Source organism: Neoarius graeffei, chromosome 27 (assembly GCF_027579695.1).
Source record: "Neoarius graeffei isolate fNeoGra1 chromosome 27, fNeoGra1.pri, whole genome shotgun sequence".
NCBI classification, from domain to species: domain Eukaryota; kingdom Metazoa; phylum Chordata; class Actinopteri; order Siluriformes; family Ariidae; genus Neoarius; species Neoarius graeffei.
This window is the reverse complement of record NC_083595.1, coordinates 26,548,393-26,567,858: the sequence shown is the minus strand read 5'-3', so window position 1 is coordinate 26,567,858 and position 19,466 is coordinate 26,548,393.

The following is a 19,466-nucleotide window of genomic DNA, read 5'->3' as shown; positions in this document are numbered from 1 at the left end:
TCTCCAGCACATCCGAGAAAACTGGATCAGCGATAAAGCAAACATTAATTAACATGAATACTACTAATAATCAAGTCAAGTCAACTTTATTGTCAAATATGCTATACATGCTCGACATACAGCACAGATGAAATTTCAGTCCTCTCTGACCCACGGTGCAAACAGGCAATGCAATAAATAAAAATAAAATAATTGAAAACAAACAAACAATATAAACACTCTAGATAAGAACTAGACATAGACTAAACACTCAGACAAACAATATAAACAGTATAAATAAACAGTATAAACACTAGATAAGAACTAGACATAGACTAAACACTCAGACAATAATAATAATGAAGAGAAGATTCGGGTCATAACTGTAAAACCAAACGCACGTACTGCTTCTTTTACAAACAGGCCTGCAGTTTCGAAAGTAAACTTAATGCTTAACCTTCCTCGAAACAAAAACAATAAGGAAATGTCGTGGCCTAATTCCATCGACCTGTTTGTAAAGGCTGAATCATCGGGAACTTCCAGACAATACCTCCACAAATACATTCAAGCAGCATGTGTGAGATTCAGATTCCTGGCTCTGAAAGGTTATGGTACACTTTTTACAGGACAGGCTGAGAGGCTTCGTCGTGTTATTCCAGGGAAGCACACTGTTCACATGAGAGAAAGATAAATAGATGCAGCCTGTAAGGTTCAGAGATGGAGTAGAGTTGAAAGAGGCATTTACAGTTCTTCTTTTGGCTGCTCCCGATTAGGGGTCGCCACAGCGGATCTTTCGTCTCCATTGCTCCCTGTCTTCCGCATCCTTCTCTACCACACCTGCCACTTTCATATCCTCTCTCACCACATCCATGTATCTCCTCTTTGGCCTTCCTCCTTTTCGTTTGCCTGGCAGCTCCATCCTCAACATTCTCCTTCCCACATGCTCTGCATCTCTTCTCAGGATGTGCCCATACCATCTCAGTCTCATCTCTCTTAGCTTAAGGCGTTTACAGTTAATGATGCAAATGAAATGCTTTTACAACAACGACAGCAAGCCACTCAGTCTGTGCTGCTGTGTACTACTCATTTGCTGTAATAATTTTGATGTGTTATGTCATTTCTGTTAATCTACATTTGATCTCTTTATCAAAGAAATTCTGGCATTATAATGGGCAATCTATCTATCTATCTATCTATCTATCTATCTATCTATCTATCTATCTATCTATCTATCTATCTATCTATCTAACGCATATAGTACTTGGTTGGAAGTTTAAAGGGCTCCTCCAGCTACTTTATTTTCAAACTTATTTTAAGTAAAAGTAGTTGCAGATTCCAAAATACAAACTTTCATTTTTGGAGACCAAATAATGTTCAAGACAAATAAATTCTCTTTAAAATGCCTGATGGGCTTCCTGCAGTGGTGACGTATGCGATGACATCAGATAGTGGTCGCTTGGAGCAATTCAGCTGTTTATATTCTCTGTTTACATTCTAGTTTTGCTAGTTTTACAAGTATTTTCCCCAATTTATCAGTTTTTAAATAAGTATGTCTCACTGTGTAGCATATAAATGCCTCAATGATGCTAAAAAGAAAGCACAAGCTGGAACTAGATTGTGGTTCCGCAGTGAAAATGCAAAGTGTGTTTGCTTAGCTGTGGCAAAGTGTCAAAGACAGAAACTAGGTTGGAAACGAGACCTCGCGCTGCAAAATCTTTTTTATGTGACCTACAGATAAAGTGTGTGGCAATCTTTTTTATGTGATCTACAGATAAAGTGTGTGGCAAAGCGTGCTGTAGTGTTTGTGTGTGTCTGCACGCTCTAAAATTGCAGTTTAAAATGGCTCAACTTGCAGCGTGACATGACACTTCGTGTAGCAAAACTACGATGTAAACAGAAAATATAAACAACTGAGTTGCTCCAAGCGACACTACCTGACGTCACTGCATACGTCACCAGCGCAGGAAGCCCATCTGGCATTTTAAAGAAAATTTATTTTTCTCAAACACTATTTGGTCTCCAAAAATGAAAGCTTGATTTTTTTTAAATTTGTGACTACTTTTACTTAAAGCTATATGGCCTTTCAATTTCATAAAATTGGTGAACTTTAGTTTCCTCTAAAAATTGGCCATTGTGATATGTTTATTTCTGTAATATCTAAAAAAAACCAGGTTATTTTGTGGCTGGGAAGTTATTTAATTTGAAGGGATTTCCTCACAAATAATGTGCATGAAATCACCCGCTTCATGCAGTTAAGCAGACAGAGGAAGGCCGGTGTGCACATACAGTTTTACCTGCTTCTTTTCCTTCTTTTTTTGGGTTTTATGGCAGCTGGCATCCACAGTGTTGCATTACTACTATCTACAGGTTTACCTTGACTGTGCACTGACAGTTACATAATTTTCTCACTAAACGAACAGCTGATCACAGCGAGGTGCTCGCTGACCGCCGATATTTATTAGTTTGGTCCTGTGTTTCCTTTCCTTCGCAACATAACGTCTTTTCTTCTCGTTTTCTGTTACTGTAGTCGGTCTTTCATGTTTCATTCGCGTCCTCCATTTTCCTCTCCTGTTTCAAATTTGTATCCCAAAATGCTTTGCGTGAAAGGAGAAAGCCCACCAAGTGATGCGTGGCGTTGTATCTTGAATTTAAACTGCGATTTTAGAGCATGCAGACACACACACAAACGCTACACCACACTTTGCCACACACTTTATCTGTAGATCACATAAAAAAGATTCCCACACACTTTATCTGTAGGTCACATAAAAAAGATTCCCACACACTTTATCTGTAGGTCACATAAAAAAGATTTTGCAGCGCGAGGTCTCGTTTCCAACCTAGTTTCTGTCTTTGACACTTTGCCATAGCTAAGCAAACACACTTCACCGCGTGGCCCTAAATTCATTAATTGTTCTATTTTTAAAAAAATGAATAAAATAGGAAGTCTGTGATTCAAATTCAGTTACTTTCAGTTCACTAAACAAAAACAATTGAGTGTCAGGAAAAATTCTTTTTATGACCTAGACTTGAAAAATCTGAAAGGCAGTCTACCTTTAAAATAAGTTTGAAAATAAATCCGCTGGAGGATCCCTTTAAAACAAATGGGAGGTGAGTTCCCAGCAGACATTACTGCACAAACATTCTTCACTGGCAGCTTACTCATGATTTCTTTTCTTGCTCATCATCTGCAATACAGACTGGTTAGACATGCATTAATAATTCAGGAGAGATTATGAACTGCTTTCACTTCTTTATACCACCTGCAAGCAAAAAATATCTAACAGCTAGCTTGGTATTTTAGTGTTCTACCTATACACATATATTTAACCTATTCATTTAGAATTTAATTAACAGATGCAAATAACTAATTAGTCCGTGTGTTGCTTGGCTTTATTTTCAACGCTAACATTAAAAGGAAACTTGTGAGGTTGATGTACATAAGTGGCACTGTCGTTTGCAAAGTCATTTAAACAGCAATTATTATTATTAATACAATTAAATAGAGAAAGTGGTTAAGATGTAATAAATAAATATCTATCTGTCGACTTCCTGGTCATGAGACAAACTGAAACATACTGCTATTTTTCCTCAGGCCTGATCATGAGTTTTCAGTGTGATAACACACATTCAGCCCATCACAGTGGTCTCTCTCTCTCTCTCTCTCTCTCTCTCTCTCTCTCACACACACACACACACACACACACAGTGGACAACAGTTTATTCCTGACACAAAAGAAGGTCAGAACTAAGTAAAAGTTCCTCAATGGAAAGTAAAATATTAAACATTAATAATAATAATAATAATAATAATAATAATAATAATAAATTTCAGCATGACCAACACTTTCAGTTACACCATCCCCTTTCCACCAAACTAGCTAGCTTATTTGGAATGAAAAAAAAAATATATATACACACACACACACACACACACGTATATTTTACATAGACACGGGTGTTTTACTGGGAAATATCCCACTCATTTTTCATACGAAGTACATCCAGGACATATTTTTCAATATCTTCACTCGTGAGGATGTCAATGAATTATGATAAATTTGTGAACTTTTTGTTTGTGAATGTGTCTATATAATAAAAAGTAAATCACACACTGGCTTGAAGATATGAAGTTTATCTTCTCGTGTTGAAAAACTCATTTTTCATACGAAATACATCATGGATCTGAGTCACACATTTCCTGATATTTCACTCCGATGACGTCACTCCCAGTGTTTTTCCCGCTGACTAGACATGCATCGTCAAAATGGCAAACTGGTTCAACATTAAAATTCTTTTAACTCGTGTATTTTTTGTGGATGTGTCCATATAACATAAAGAACATTACAGTGGTGCGAAGATATGAAGTTTTTCTTCTCGTGTTGAAAAATATATCACTTGTTCGGTTTGCTCACTCGTGAATATATTCACCCCTCAAAGATAAACTTCATATCTTCGCACCACCTTGTAATATCCTCTCTCTCTCTCTCTCTCTCCCTCTCATTTTTTACACACACACACACACACACACAAAAAAAAAAAAAAAAAACCCCACCCCGACTCCAAAAAGTTGGGGCGCTGTGTAAACTGTTAATAAAAACAGAATGTGAAGATCTGCAAATCACTGAAACCCTATATTTCATTGAAGATAGTACAAAGACAACATATCAAATGCTGAAACTGAGAAATTTTTATTGTTTTTTGAAAAAATATGCTCATTTTGAGTTTGCTGTCAGCAACACATTTCAGAAAAATTGGGATGGGGCAACAAAAGACTGAAAAAGTTGTGTAATGCTAAAAAACCTAATTTGGTTAATTGCAAAGAATTTGGGAATCACATCATCTATGGTACATAATATCATTAAAAGATTCAGAGAATCAGGCGGCACAGTGATGTAGTGGTTAGCACTGTCACCTCACAGCAAGAAGGTTCTGGGTTCAAGCCCAGTGGCCAACGGGGACCTTTCTGTGTGGAGTTTGCATGTTCTCCCCGTGTGGGTTTCCTCCGGGTGCTCCAGTTTCCCCCACAGTCCAAAGACATGCAGGTTAGGTTAACTCAGCCTTTCTCAACCGGGGTGCCGCGGCACCCTGGGGTACTGTCTGGCTTCGTTAGGGGTGCCTAAAAATTCACTAGGGGTAGCTCTAAATTGACCATAGGTGTGAATGTTACCCCTTTTCCACCAAATCAGTTCCAGGGCTGGTTCGGAGCCGGTGCTGGTTCACAACTCGTTCAACTTGCGAGCCAGCTGAGAACCAGTTTGCTTTTCCATCGCTCCTGGTGCTAAGCGGAGACACGTCATTACGTCGCTGTATACGTCAGTTACGTCGCTGTATACGTCATTACGTCGCTGATACGTCATTACGTCGCTGATACGTCAGTTACGTCGCTACGTTTGCATAAACCTTGGCACGAATATCGAACCAAAAACAACACGGAAGAAGCAGCAGCAACAACAATAATAATAATAATAATAATAATAATGGATGACTTCGCGTTTGTACAGCTGCTGCTTCTCGTCGCTTAAAAATGGCGATCTTTCGCGGTCTTGTTATTGTTGTTGGTCTTAACAACTCCGCCCCCCCGCTGACGTAAGCGGTTCTTTCCTCTGGCCCAGCAGAGAGATGGTGCTAGCCTGGAACCAGTTTTTCTGGCCCCAGAGCCAGTTCTTTGTCAGTGGAAACAGAAAACCCGGTTCCAAACTAAGCACTGGCCCCAAACCAGCCCTGGAACTGCTTTGGTGGAAAAGGGGCATGTGAGTGTGTCAGCCCTGCTATAATCTGGCGACTTGTCCAGGGTGTACCCCACCTCTCACCCATAGTCAGCTGGGATAGGCTCCAGCTTGCCTGCGACCCTGCACAGGATAAGCAGTTACGGATAATGGATGGATGGATTCAGAGAATCTGGAGAAATCTCTGTATGCAAGAGACAAGGCTGAAAACTGATATTGGGTGCCTGTGATCTTCAGGTCCTCAGGCAACACTGCATTAAAAGCAGACATGTGTCTGGAGTGGAAATCACTGTATGGGCTCAGGAACATTTCAGAAAACCATCGTCTGTGAAAACAGTTCATTACTGCATCCACAAATGCAAGTTAAAACCAGATATAAACAATACCCAGAAACACCACTACCTTCTCTGGGCCTGAGCCCTTTTACGATGGACTGAGGCAAATGAAAAAACGGTCCTGAGGTCTGGCGAATCAAAAGTAGAAATTCTTTTTAGAAATCATGGACACCACGCTCTCCAGACTAAAGAGGAGAGGGACTGTCCGGCTTGTAATCAGTGCACGGTTCAAAAGCCAGCATCTATGATGGTATGAGGGTGCATTAGTGCACATGACGACATCTGCTTGTATATCTGGGATGGCATCATTAATGCTGAATGATACATACACATTTCCAAGCAATATGCTGCCATCCAGACAAAATCTTTTCCAGGGAAGGCCTTCCTTCTTTCAGCGAGACAATGCCAAACCACTTTCTGCACATATTAAAACTGCATGACTCCAGAGTAAAAGAGTCCAGGTGCTAAACTGACCTGCCTGCAGTCCAGACCTGTCTTCCATTTAAAACACTTGGCGCATTATGAAGCGCAAAATACAACAAAGGAGACCCCGAACTGTTGAGCAACTGAAATTGCATATCAGGCAAGAATGGGTCAACATTTCACTTTCAAAACTACAGCAATTGGTCTCCTCAGTTCCCAAACATTTACAGAGTGTTGTTAAAAGTAGAGGTGATGCAACACAGTGGTAAACATGCCCCTGTCCCAACTTTTTGGAAACTCAAATTCAAAATGAGCATATATTTTTCAAAAAAAAAATTCTGTTTCAACATGTGATATGTTATCTTTGTAATATTTTCAATGAAATATAGGGTTTCCAGGATTTGCAAATTATCGCATTCTGTTTTTATTTACAGAGTACACAGCATCCCAACTTTTTGGAATTGGGATGTTGTGTGTGTGTGTGTGTGTGTATAAAACAACCCCGATTCCAAAAAAGTTGGGACAAAGTACAAATTGTAAATAAAAACGGAATGCAATGATGTGGAAGTTTCAAAATTCCATATTTTATTCAGAATAGAACATAGATGACATATCAAATGTTTAAACTGAGAATGTATCATTTAAAGAGAAAAATTAGTTGATTTTAAATTTCATGACAACAACACATCTCAAAAAAGTTGGGACAAGGCCATGTTTACCACTGTGAGACATCCCCTTTTCTCTTTACAACAGTCTGTAAATGTCTGGGGACTGAGGAGACAAGTTGCCCAAGTTCAGGGATAGGAATGTTAACCCATTCTTGTCTAATGTAGGATTCTAGTTGCTCAACTGTCTTAGGTCTTTTTTGTCGTATCTTCCGTTTTATGATGCGCCAAATGTTTTCTATGGGTGAAAGATCTGGACTGCAGGCTGGCCAGTTCAGTACCCGGACCCTTCTTCTACGCAGCCATGATGCTGTAATTGATGCACTATGTGGTTTGGCATTGTCATGTTGGAAAATGCAAGGTCTTCCCTGAAAAAGACGTCGTCTGGATGGGAGCACATGTTGCTCTAGAACCTGGATATACCTTTCAGCATTGATGATGTCTTTCCAGATGTGTAAGCTGCCCATGCCACATGCACTAATGCAACCCCATACCATCAGAGATGCAGGCTTCTGAACTGAGCGCTGATAACAACTTGGGTTGTCCTTCTCCTCTTTAGTCCGAATGACACGGCGTCCCTGATTTCCATAAAGAACTTCAAATTTTGATTCGTCTGACCACAGAACAGTTTTCCACTTTGCCACAGTCCATTTTAAATGAGCCTTGGCCCAGAGAAGACGTCTGCGCTTCTGGATCATGTTTAGATATGGCTTCTTCTTTGAACTATAGAGTTTTAGCTGGCAACGGCAGATGGCACAGTGAATTGTGTTCACAGATAATGTTCTCTGGAAATATTCCTGAGCCCATTTTGTGATTTCCAATACAGAAGCATGCCTGTATGTGATGAAGTGCCGTCTAAGGGCCCGAAGATCACGGGCACCCAGTATGGTTTTCCGGCCTTGACCCTTACGCACAGAGATTCTTCCAGATTCTCTGAATCTTTTGATGATATGCACTGTAGATGATGATATATTCAAACTCTTTGCAATTTTACATTGTTGAACTCCTTTCTGATATTGCTCCACAATTTGTCGGCGTAGAATTAGGGGGATTGGTGATCCTCTTCCCATCTTTACTTCTGAGAGCCGCTGCCACTCCAAGATGCTCTTTTTATACCCAGTCATGTTAATGACCTATTGCAAATTGACCTAATGAGTTGCAATTTGGTCCTCCAGCTGTTCCTTTTTTGTACCTTTAACTTTTCCAGCCTCTTATTGCCCCGTCCCAACTTTTTTGAGATGTGTTGCTGTCATGAAATTTCAAATGAGCCAATATTTGGCATGAAATTTCAAAATGTCTCACTTTCAACATTTGATATGTTGTCTATGTTCTATTGTGAATACAATATCAGTTTTTGAGATTTGTAAATTATTGCATTCCGTTTTTATTTACAATTTGTACTTTGTCCCAACTTTTTGGGATCGGGGTTGATTATATATATATATATATATATATATATATATATATATATGAAATGTCGCACACACACAGTGCCCTACATGAAATATCCACCTTTTGGGTTTAGTGGCTTCATCTCACACTGGAAAAAAAAGAGAAAAAAAAATCCAACCTTGAATTGAAATTTTTTTCCAAGAGAAAAACAAATCCCTCATCAGGAAATAATTATTTTCCACAAAAACATGTGCCACTGTTATTGGCACCCCTGGAAATTATAGTGAACACAATGTAATTCAAGCATGTTTCCCATTTAAATTGTACTATATTTATGAGTTGATTGGAGTGTGTAGGAACTTTCAAGCTTTAATCCATGACTTCCTACTTAACTGGGGTACAAATATGAGGTGACACAGAGGCCAAATTCCCTTAGTCATCCATCAACATGGGAAAGATAACAGAACACACAAACCAAGAGATGGAGATGTGTGTTGACCTTCATAAGTCAGGGAATGGTTATTAAAAAAAGCTACTCGCCTGAAAATGTCCATTTCTACTGTTAGGGCAATAATAAAAAGTAGACACCAGCTGGAACTGTTACAAACCCAAATTTATTTTGCCCCCACAAACAGTGAAGAAGAGGGTAAGAAAGGCAAAAACATCCTCACGGAACACTGTTGGTGAATTACAGAAAAAAAATAATAAAATCTTGGCGTTTCCATGTCTCCAAAACCACCATCAGACACCACCCCCATGCCAACAGATTATTTGAAGGTTTGCTAGAAAAAAAAACAACTTTTCTGTCAGTTAACCACAAACAAGCACCTGAAGTTTGCGAAATGCTTCTACAACTTTGACTGGAACCATGTTCTCTGTTTTGATGGAACAAAAATGGAGCTTTTTGACAATAAAACACTCAAAGTGGGTTTGGTGTAAAAAGAAGGATGGCTATAATGAAAAGAACCCAATTGTAAAATATGGTGGAAGTTCTGTGATGTTTTATGGGTGTTTTTCCTCCAAAGGCCCCGGAAAGCTTGTGAGGGTACATGGCATTAAGGACTTCATGAAATACCAGGACATTTTAAATCAAAACCTGGCTGTTTCTCCCAGGAAGCTAAAACTGGGCCATCATTGGATCTTCCAGCAGGACAATGATCCGAAGTACATGTCCAAATCAACAAAAATGGTTAACTGACCACAGAATCAAGCTTCTGCCCTGGCCATCTCTCAGTCCCCTGACCTGAACCCCAGTGAAAACCTGTGGGGTGAGCTGAAGAGGAGAGAGCACAAGAGAGGGCCGAGGACCCTGGATGATCTGGAGAGATTGTGTAAAGATGAATGGTCTCAGATGCCCTGCTCTGTATCGCCAACCTTACAAAATGTTATAGTAGAAGACTCAGTGATGTTTCACAGGCAAAGTGGGCTGTACAAAGCATTAAATGCAGGGGTTGCACATGTGTTTTTGTTGAAAATAATTATTTCTTTTTGAGGGATCTGTTTTTCTCTCAGTAAATTTATTTAAATTAAAGTTTGGATTTTTCTCATTTTTTTTCAGTGTGAGATGAAGTGAAAGCACCAAAAGGTGGATATTTTCCAAGCTTTTTTAAAACTATTTTTTTTACAATGGATATCGAATATTTCGCTCATTTATATACAGTGTCTTGCAAAAGTATTCATCCCCCTTGATGTTTGTCCTGTTTTATCACATTACAAGCTGGAATTAAAATTAATTTTTGGGGGATTAGTACCATTTGATTTACACAACATGCCTACCACTTTAAAAGTGCAATTTTTTTTTTATAGTGTGACAGTTCGTGTAGGTGGGTGGAGCACAGAAGGACGGCAGGACAGAACTGAGTTCACAAAACTCTTTTATTTTCACTTTTCAGTGCAAATCTTACTCTCTCTCAGCCACACACGCACGCACACACATTCCAGTCGTCTGGTTTGGGAGAGAGCTTCCTCTGCTCTCGCTCTCTCTCCTTAAATAGGGCGCGGTCACTGGGAAGACACACAAACACATTAATTAACGACAGGTGTAGTGATTCTGCCACTTACCTTCCCTGACTCCGCCCTCCTGTCACAGACCGATGCTTGACCACGCCCCCGCTGCCACATACCCCCACCGCCCGACTCAGGCCGGGCGGCCGTCCGGCCTGCAGCCGACTCCTTTGACAGGAGAGGAAGTCCGCCACGACCATCTGCGCCCCCGGCCTGTGGATCACCTTGAAGTTAAAGGGTTGGAGTGCCAGATACCAACGGGTGATCCGTGCATTGGGATCCTTCATGCGGTGGAGCCACTGGAGGGGCGTGTGGTCCGAACAGAGGGTGAAAGGGCATCCCAGCAGGTAGTACCGGAGGGCGAGGACCGCCCACTTGATCGCCAGGCACTCCTTCTCGATGGTGCTGTAGCCCCCCTCACGCACCAACAGCTTACGACTAATGTATAAGACTGGGCGATCCTCCCCCTCCACCTGCTGGGACAAAACGGCCCCCAGCCCTCTGTCCGACGCATCCGTCTGCAACATAAAGGGGAGAGAAAAGTCAGGGAAGTGTAAAAGTGTCCCCCCACACAGTGCAGCCTTTACCTTAGAAAAAGCCCGCTGGCATTGCTCCGTCCACTGGACCGGATCTGGTGCCCCCTTTTTAGTCAGATCAGTCAGTGGGCTGGTGACGTCCGAATAATTAGGTATAAACCTATGATAATAGCCAGCCAGCCCCAGGAACTGTCTCACCCCCTTTTTGGTCTTGGGCCTTGGGCAGGCCGCAATTGCTGCTGTCTTGTTAATTTGGGGACGCACCTGCCCATTGCCCAAGTGGAAGCCCAGATACCGTACTTCCACCCGCCCAATCGCACACTTCTTCGGGTTGGCTGTGAGACCCGCTCGCCTCAGCGACCTAAGGACAGCCCTCAGATGTTCGAGGTGCCTCGGCCAGTCGTTACCAGTGTTGGGCACGTTACTTTCAAAAAGTAATTAGTTATAGTTACTAGTTACTTTTCCCAAAAAGTAACTGAGTTAGTAACGGAGTTACTTTGTCATAAAAGTAACTAATTACCAGGGAAAGTAATTATTCCGTTACATTTTGTTCCCCCCCCCAAAAAAAAAAAATCAAATTCAATTAGTGTAATCATAATAAAAGTGAATGTTAAATGTGTTTAATGACTGAAATGGACACTTAACAGAACCAGTTAGTAACATTATCTACACTATATTAATATTTTTGTGGGACAATGTGAGATAAGACATCTATCAAATGTAATATATTTTTGCAGTTATTAAAATTATGTTACTAATTACTGGCCACTGACGAGGACAAACGCTTTGTTCCTCGACATAATGTGCATTGCACGTAAACACTCTTGCCTTTTATTTCAAGTAATGAAAAGTAATGGCTGTATTTCCAGTGTGAAAGCGCAGTGCTGGGCTGACCGCTCGCCATCGCTGGGTCTTCCGATTGAAAGCGTGCGCAGTAGTGCAGTAGGCGTGGCCTACCTACATATGTTGTCCAAATCTACTCTGATTGGCTTACTGTGCCGTTGTCTCGTGTCTCCCCGCCCCACACTAAAGCAGAGTAAAGAAAGGCTGAACGAGCAGCGTGCCAGATGAGAACAGCTTTAATAAAGTAACGCATAGTATTTTATTGTAAGTAACGGGAACGGCGTTATAACGATGTAAAAAGTAATTAGTTAGATTACTCGTTACTAAAAAAAGTAACGCCGTTAGTAACGCCGTTTATTCTAACGCCGTTATTCCCATCACTGGTCGTTACTATAGACGATGATGTCGTCAAGATAGGCGGCCGCATAGGTGGCATGGGGGTGGAGGACCCTGTCCATCAGCCGCTGAAACGTAGTGGGCGCCCCAAACAGCCCAAAAGGAAGTGTGACGAATTGGTATAAGCCGAACGGTGTGGAAAAGGCCATTTTTTCCTGGGATAATGGAGTCAAGGGGATCTGCCAATAACCCTTTGTTAAATCCAGTGTCGAGTAAAAACGAGCCGTGCCTAGCCGATCGAGCAACTCATCAATACGAGGCATTGGGTACGCATCGAATTTAGACACCGCGTTGACTTTTCTATAGTCTACACAGAACCGGACCGACCCGTCGGCCTTGGGTACCAAGACCACCGGGCTGCTCCAGTCACTGTGGGACTCCTCGACGATGCCCATTTCGAGCATGGCCTCGAGTTCTTCCCGAACCACCTTTTTCTTGTGTTCGGGTAACCTGTAAGGGCGGCTACGCACTACCACCCCCGGGGCGTCTCAATGTGGTGCTCTATGAGGTTAGTGCAGCCAGGCAGGGGCGAGAACACGTCCGAAAACTCGGTCTGCAACTGGGCAACCTCTGCGAGTTGGGTCGGGGAGAGGTGGTCTCCACAGGGGACCGGAGAGGTACATGATGCTAATGTTCCTTTTTGAACCTCCGGCCCCAGTTCCGCCTTCTCCGGAACCACCGACACCAACGCCGCAGGGACCTCCTCGTTCCAGAGTTTGAGTAGGTTGAGGTGGTAAATCTGTAGTGCCCCACCCCTGTCCATTCGCTTCACCTCATAGTCGACGTCCCCGACTCGCCGTGTGACCTCAAAGGGTCCTTGCCACTTGGCAACTAATTTAGAGCTCGATGTGGGCAACAGTACGAGTACTTTATCTCCCGGTGTGAACTCTCTAAGGCGCGTACCCTTGTCGTACAGGCGGGTTTGCCGTTCTTGGGCCTGCCGCAAATTCTCCTGGGTTAGGTGTGTGAGTGTGTGGAGTTTTGCGCGCAGGTCAATAACGTATTGAATTTCATTTTTGCTTGGTGAAGGTCCCTCCTCCCAGTTTTCTCGCAGCACATCTAAAATGCCGCGCGGCTTACGCCCATATAATAATTCAAATGGGGAGAACCCCGTGGAGGCTTGGGGGACCTCTCGCACTACAAAGAGCAAGGGTTCGAGCCATTTATCCCAGTTACGCGCGTCCTCACTTACAAATTTTTAAATTATGTTTTTAAGGGTGCGATTAAACTGTTCCACTAAACCGTCCGTTTGTGGGTGATACACGCTGGTGCGGATCGGCTTAATAGCTAATAACCCATACAGTTCGTTCAGTGTTCGTGACATAAACGAGGTGCCTTGATCAGTCAGAATCTCTTTCGAGATTCCAACTCGGGAGATGACGCGGAAGAGCGCCTCCGCAATACTGCGTGCTGAGATATTGCAAAGAGGCACTGCTTCCGGGTATCGCGTTGCATAGTCCACTAGAACTAATATAAAGCAGTACCCTCGTGTTGACCGATCTAATGGCCCGACGAGATCCATCCCAATTCTTTCGAACGGGGTCTCGATTAACGGTAGAGGGCGCAAAGGCGCTTTTGGAATGGCTGCTGGATTTACTAACTGGCATTCGCGGCACGCCGTACACCACCTACAGACATCGCCGCGAATCCCCGGCCAATAGAATTGGGCCATTATTCGGGCTAGTGTTTTATCCTGCCCTACAGTGGGGCAAAAAAGTATTTAGTCAGCCACCAATTGTGCAAGTTCTCCCAGTTAAAAAGATGAGAGAGGCCTGTAATTTTCATCATAGGTACACTTCAACTACGAGAGACAGAATGGGGGGAAAGAATCCAGGAAATCACATTGTAGGATTTTTAATGAATTAATTGGTAAATTCCTCGGTAAAATAAGTATTTGGTCACCTACAAACAAGCAAGATTTCTGGCTCTCACAGACCTGTAACTTCTTTTTTAAGAGGCTCCTCTGTCCTCCACTCGTTACCTGTATTAATGGCACCTGTTTGAACTCGTTATCAGTATAAAAGACATCTGTCCACAACCTCAAACAGTCACACTCCAAACTCCACTATGGCCAAGAGCTGTCAAAGGACACCAGAAACAAAATCGTAGACCTGCACCAGGCTGGGAAGACTGAATCTGCAATAGGTAAGCAGCTTGGTGTGAAGAAATCAACTGTGGGAGCAATTATTAGAAAATGGAAGACATACAAAGCCACTGATAATCTCCCTCGATCTGGGGCTCCACGCAAGATCTCACCCCGTTGGGTCAAAATGATCACAAGAACGGTGAGCAAAAATCCCAGAACCACACGGGGGGACCTAGTGAATACCTGCAGAGAGCTGGGACCAAAGTAACAAAGGCTACCATCAGTAATACACTGCGCCACCAGGGACTCAAATCCTGCAGTGCCAGACGTGTCCCCCTGCTTAAGCCAGTGCATCTCCAGGCCCGACTGAAGTTTGCTAGAGAGCATTTGGATGATCCAGAAGAGGATTGGGAGAATGTCATATGGTCAGATGAAACCAAAATAGAACTTTTTGGTAAAAACTCAACTTGTCGTGTTTGGAGGAGAAAGAATGCTGAGTTGCATCCAAAGAACACCATACCTACTGTGAAGCATGGGGGTGGAAACATCATGCTTTGGGGCTGTTTTTCTGCAAAGGGACCAGGACGACTGATCCGTGTAAAGGAAAGAATGAATGGGGCCATGTATCGTGAGATTTTGAGTGAAAACCTCCTTCCATCAGCAAGGGCATTGAAGATGAAACGTGGCTGGGTCTTTCAGCATGACAATGATCCCAAATACACCACCCAGGCAACGAAGGAGTGGCTTCGTAAGAAGCATTTCAAGGTCCTGGAGTGGCCTAGCCAGTCTCCAGATCTCAACCCCATAGAAAATCTTTGGAGGGAGTTGAAAGTCCGTGTTGCCCAGTGACAGCCCCAAAACATCACTGCTCTAGAGGAGATCTGCATGGAGGAATGGGCCAAAATACCAGCAACAGTGTGTGAAAACCTTGTGAAGACTTACAGAAAACGTTTGACCTCTGTCATTGCCAACAAAGGCTATTTCACAAAGTATTGAGATGAACTTTTGTTATTGACCAAATACTTATTTTCCACCATAATTTGCAAATAAATTATTTAAAAATCAGACAATGTGATTTTCTGGATTTTTTCCCCTCATTTTGTCTCTCACAGTTGAGGTATACCTATGATGAAAATTACAGGCCTCTCTCATCTTTTTAAGTGGGAGAATTTGCACAATTGGTGACTGACTAAATACTTTTTTGCCCCACTGTAAGTGTCCAGCCATGGGATTAAAGTGAGCTGCCTGGAATACCAATTCCCGGCGGCTCTTCGGAATCAAAAGCTGCGTGACTCGCTCTTTAGTTTGAGTGTCCTGCGTCACTCAGTATAATCTATCCTTCATAATCGCGAAGTAGGGGAAGGACGGGGTGGCGTTCGGCGGGAGCGTTTGACCATCGATTACTCTCACTTGGTCAAACGCATGTCGCAGAGTTTCGTCTCATGATTGCTCTAATGGGAAATCCGCAAGGGATTCCCCAACAGAGAGAGGAGGGGCCGGCGGCTCCTCACTCTGACGCGGAGATGACGTAGACGGCTCTGTGACAGCTGCTCCCGCTAAAGCGACACCGGGACCTCCCCCTGTTAAATGGCAGGACCCACTCTTCACTAAATGTGTCATTAAATCCCGAAATCCCAGCCAATCAGTCCCCAAAATTATAGAGTGGGTAAGGCGAGGATTAATCGCCGCCTTCACTATAAATTTTCCCCTCGGAAAAGAATGTGGACCGACACTAAAGGGTAGTTGTGAACATCCCAGTGCACACACAACACCTTCACCAATTGTGCTCCCCCCCAATGCCTCATCTTGCACCAGGCTTTGGTGGATTGAGGTCTGATTACAGCCAAAATCCACCAACGCCTGATATGTATCCCCTTGGATACTCACTGGTATGCGATACGCTCCGGCCCGATCGAGGGCGGCTCCTGGCGCGTCGGGGATCCGAACCACCGCGCCCACCTCCATTACCGAGCACTGCTGTTGGAGGTGGCCCGGCTCCCCGCAGCGCCAGCAAACCGGCCCGGGCTTCCTCTCTGCACGAGTGCTCTGGGGCTCACTCACCTGAGGGGAGGAGAGACAGACACAGAAGGGAGACACGGGAGGGCACCGCGGGTGCGGCGGGCCGGCTGAGTTGGCGCCAGCCCCCGCAGTAGGGGAATAGGGCGAGGAGAAGACACAGGAGGAGGGGAGAGAGAGAGAGAGAGAGGAGAGAAGAGGTCGTCTGCTGTCCTGCCGTCGGGACAGCCGCCAGATGGTCCTCCGCCAGCTCGATTGCCTGATCCAGCGATGCCGGGCGGTGGCACTGGACCCACTCTGCGGTTCCCGCTGGTAAACGTGCGACGAACTGCTCCAGTACCACCTGGTCGATGAGTCCCTCGGCGTCGCAGCTGTCGGCCCTCAACCACTGCCAGCAGGCGTCCCGGAGTTGCTGGCCAAACGCGAACAGCCAGCCGACTTCCTCCAAGCGCAGAGTGTGGAAACGCTGACGTTGATGCTCTGGGGTGCGTCCCACCCGCTGGAGGACGGCCCGGCGAAGGTCTGCGTAGGCCAGCCGGCGGGGAGCTGTAGCGCGGCCAGCTGCGCCTCTCCCGTTAGCAGGGGGAGGAGGCGCGCCGCGCGCTGTTCCACCGGCCACCCCGAGGTCTGTGCTACCTGCTCAAAGAGCGTGAGGAATGCCTCGGGGTCGTTCTGCGGGCCCATCTTCGTGAGGGTGAGGGGGGAAGAGCCTGCGGCGGTGGAGATGGTGGACCCCGCCGACGCGAGGAGGTGCCGGAACGCCCGACGATCTTCCTGTTGTGCCAGCACCAGGGCCTCGAACCGTTGTTCTTGCTCCTTTCCGAGGGCGAGCAGCGCCTGATGCTGGCTCTGTTGGGCCGTGGTGAGGGCGTGGATCAGGTCGGCGTAGGTGGAGGACTCCATGGGGCTGTTCTCTTCTGTGCTCAACCCCGGGTTTCGGCACCACTGTGACAGTTCGTGTAGGTGGGTGGAGCACAGAAGGACAGCAGGACAGAACTGAGTTCACAAAACTCTTTTGTTTTCACTTTTCAGTGCAAATCTTACTCTCTCTCAGCCACACACGCACGCACACACATTCCAGTCATCTGGTTTGGGAGAGAGCTCCCTCTGCTCTCACTCTCTCTCCTTAAATAGGGCGTGGTCACTGGGAAGACACACAAACACATTAATTAACGACAGGTGTAGTGATTCTGCCATTTACCTTCCCTGACTCCACCCTCCTGTCACAGACCGATGCTTGACCACGCCCCCGCTGCCACATATAGTGACACAATAATTTAAAAAAAACCATAAAAACAACAAAAAACCCAAATCTGGAGTGTGAATAGGTATTCACCCCCTTTCGTATCTCTCTCATCTCAACTTATTCTCTCGAGCCGCTTTATCCTGTTCTACAGGGTCGCAGGCAAGCTGGAGCCTATCCCAGCTGACTATGGGCGAAAGGTGGGGTACACCCTGGACAAGTCACCAGGTCATCACAGGGCTGACACGTAGACACAGACAACCATTCACACTCACATTCACATTCACGGTCAATTTAGAGTCACCAGTTAACCTAACCTGCATGTCTTTGGACTGTGGGGGAAACCGGAGCACCCGGAGGAAACCCACACGGACATGGGGAGAACATGCAAACTCCACACAGAAAGGCCCTCGCCGGCCACGGGGCTTGAACCCGGACCTTCTTGCTGTGAGGCGACAGCGCTAACCACTACACCACCGTGCCACCCATTTCATTTCATAAGTCACATAATTAGTTGATTAAGATCCATCTATGTGCAATCAAAGGGTCACATGATCTGTCACATGATGTCTGGAGAAATCAACCTGTTCTGGAAGGACCCTGACTCTGCAACACTACTAAGCAAACAACATGAAAACCAAGGAGCCTCCAAACAGGTCAGAGACAAAGTTGTGGAGAAGTATAGATCAGGGTTGGGTTATAAAAAAATATCCCAAACTTTGAGTATCCCACAGAGCACCATTAAATCCATTATAGCAAAATGAAAAGAATATTTATTTTATCGGTTTATCTGATAGGGACATTACATCTTAAAGGAACAGTCCACCGTATTTCCATAATGAAATATGCTCTTATCTGAATTGAGACGAGCTGCTCCGTACCTATCCGAGCTTTGCGCGACCTCCCAGTCAGTCAGACGCAGTCAGACACGCTGTCACTCCTGTTAGCAATGTAGCTAGGCTCAGCATGGCCAACGGTATTTTTTGGGGCTGTAGTTAGATGCGACCAAACTCTTCCGCGTTTTTCCTGTTTACATAGGTTTATATGACCAGTGATATGAAACAAGTTCAGTTACACAAATTGAAACGTAGTGATTTTCTATGCTATGGAAAGTCCGCACTATAATGACAGGCGTACTAACACCTTTTGCGCGCTTCGGCAGCGCATTGATACGGAGCTCAAATATCAATGCGCTGCCGAAGCGCGCAGAAGGTGTTAGTACGCCTGTCATTATAGTGCGGACTTTCCATAGCATAGAAAATCACTACGTTTCAATTTGTGTAACTGAACTTGTTTCATATCACTGGTCATATAAACCTATGTAAACAGGAAAAACGCGGAAGAGTTTGGTCGCATCTAACTACAGCCCCAAAAAATACCATTGGCCATGCTGAGCCTAGCTACATTGCTAACAGGAGTGACAGCGCGTCTGACTGCGTCTGACTGACTGGGAGGTCGCGCAAAGCTCGGATAGGTACGGAGCAGCTCGTCTCAATTCAGATAAGAGCATATTTCATGATGGAAATATGGTGGACTGTTCCTTTAATGAACATTAGTAAAAAATACATAGTGTAAAGACGCCGGAGTTAGCATAACTGCTCATTTTCATCCGTTATGGCACCACTACAAACCTGACAAGAGAAGGCTACCCACCAAAACTCACTGACCAGGCAAGGAGGGCATTAAATCAGAAATGCAACAAAGACACTAAAGATAACACTGAAGGAGCTACAAAGATCCACAGCGGAGATGGGAGTATCTGTCTATAGGGCCACTTTAAGCTGTACACTCCACAAAGCGGGGCTTTATGGAAGAGTGG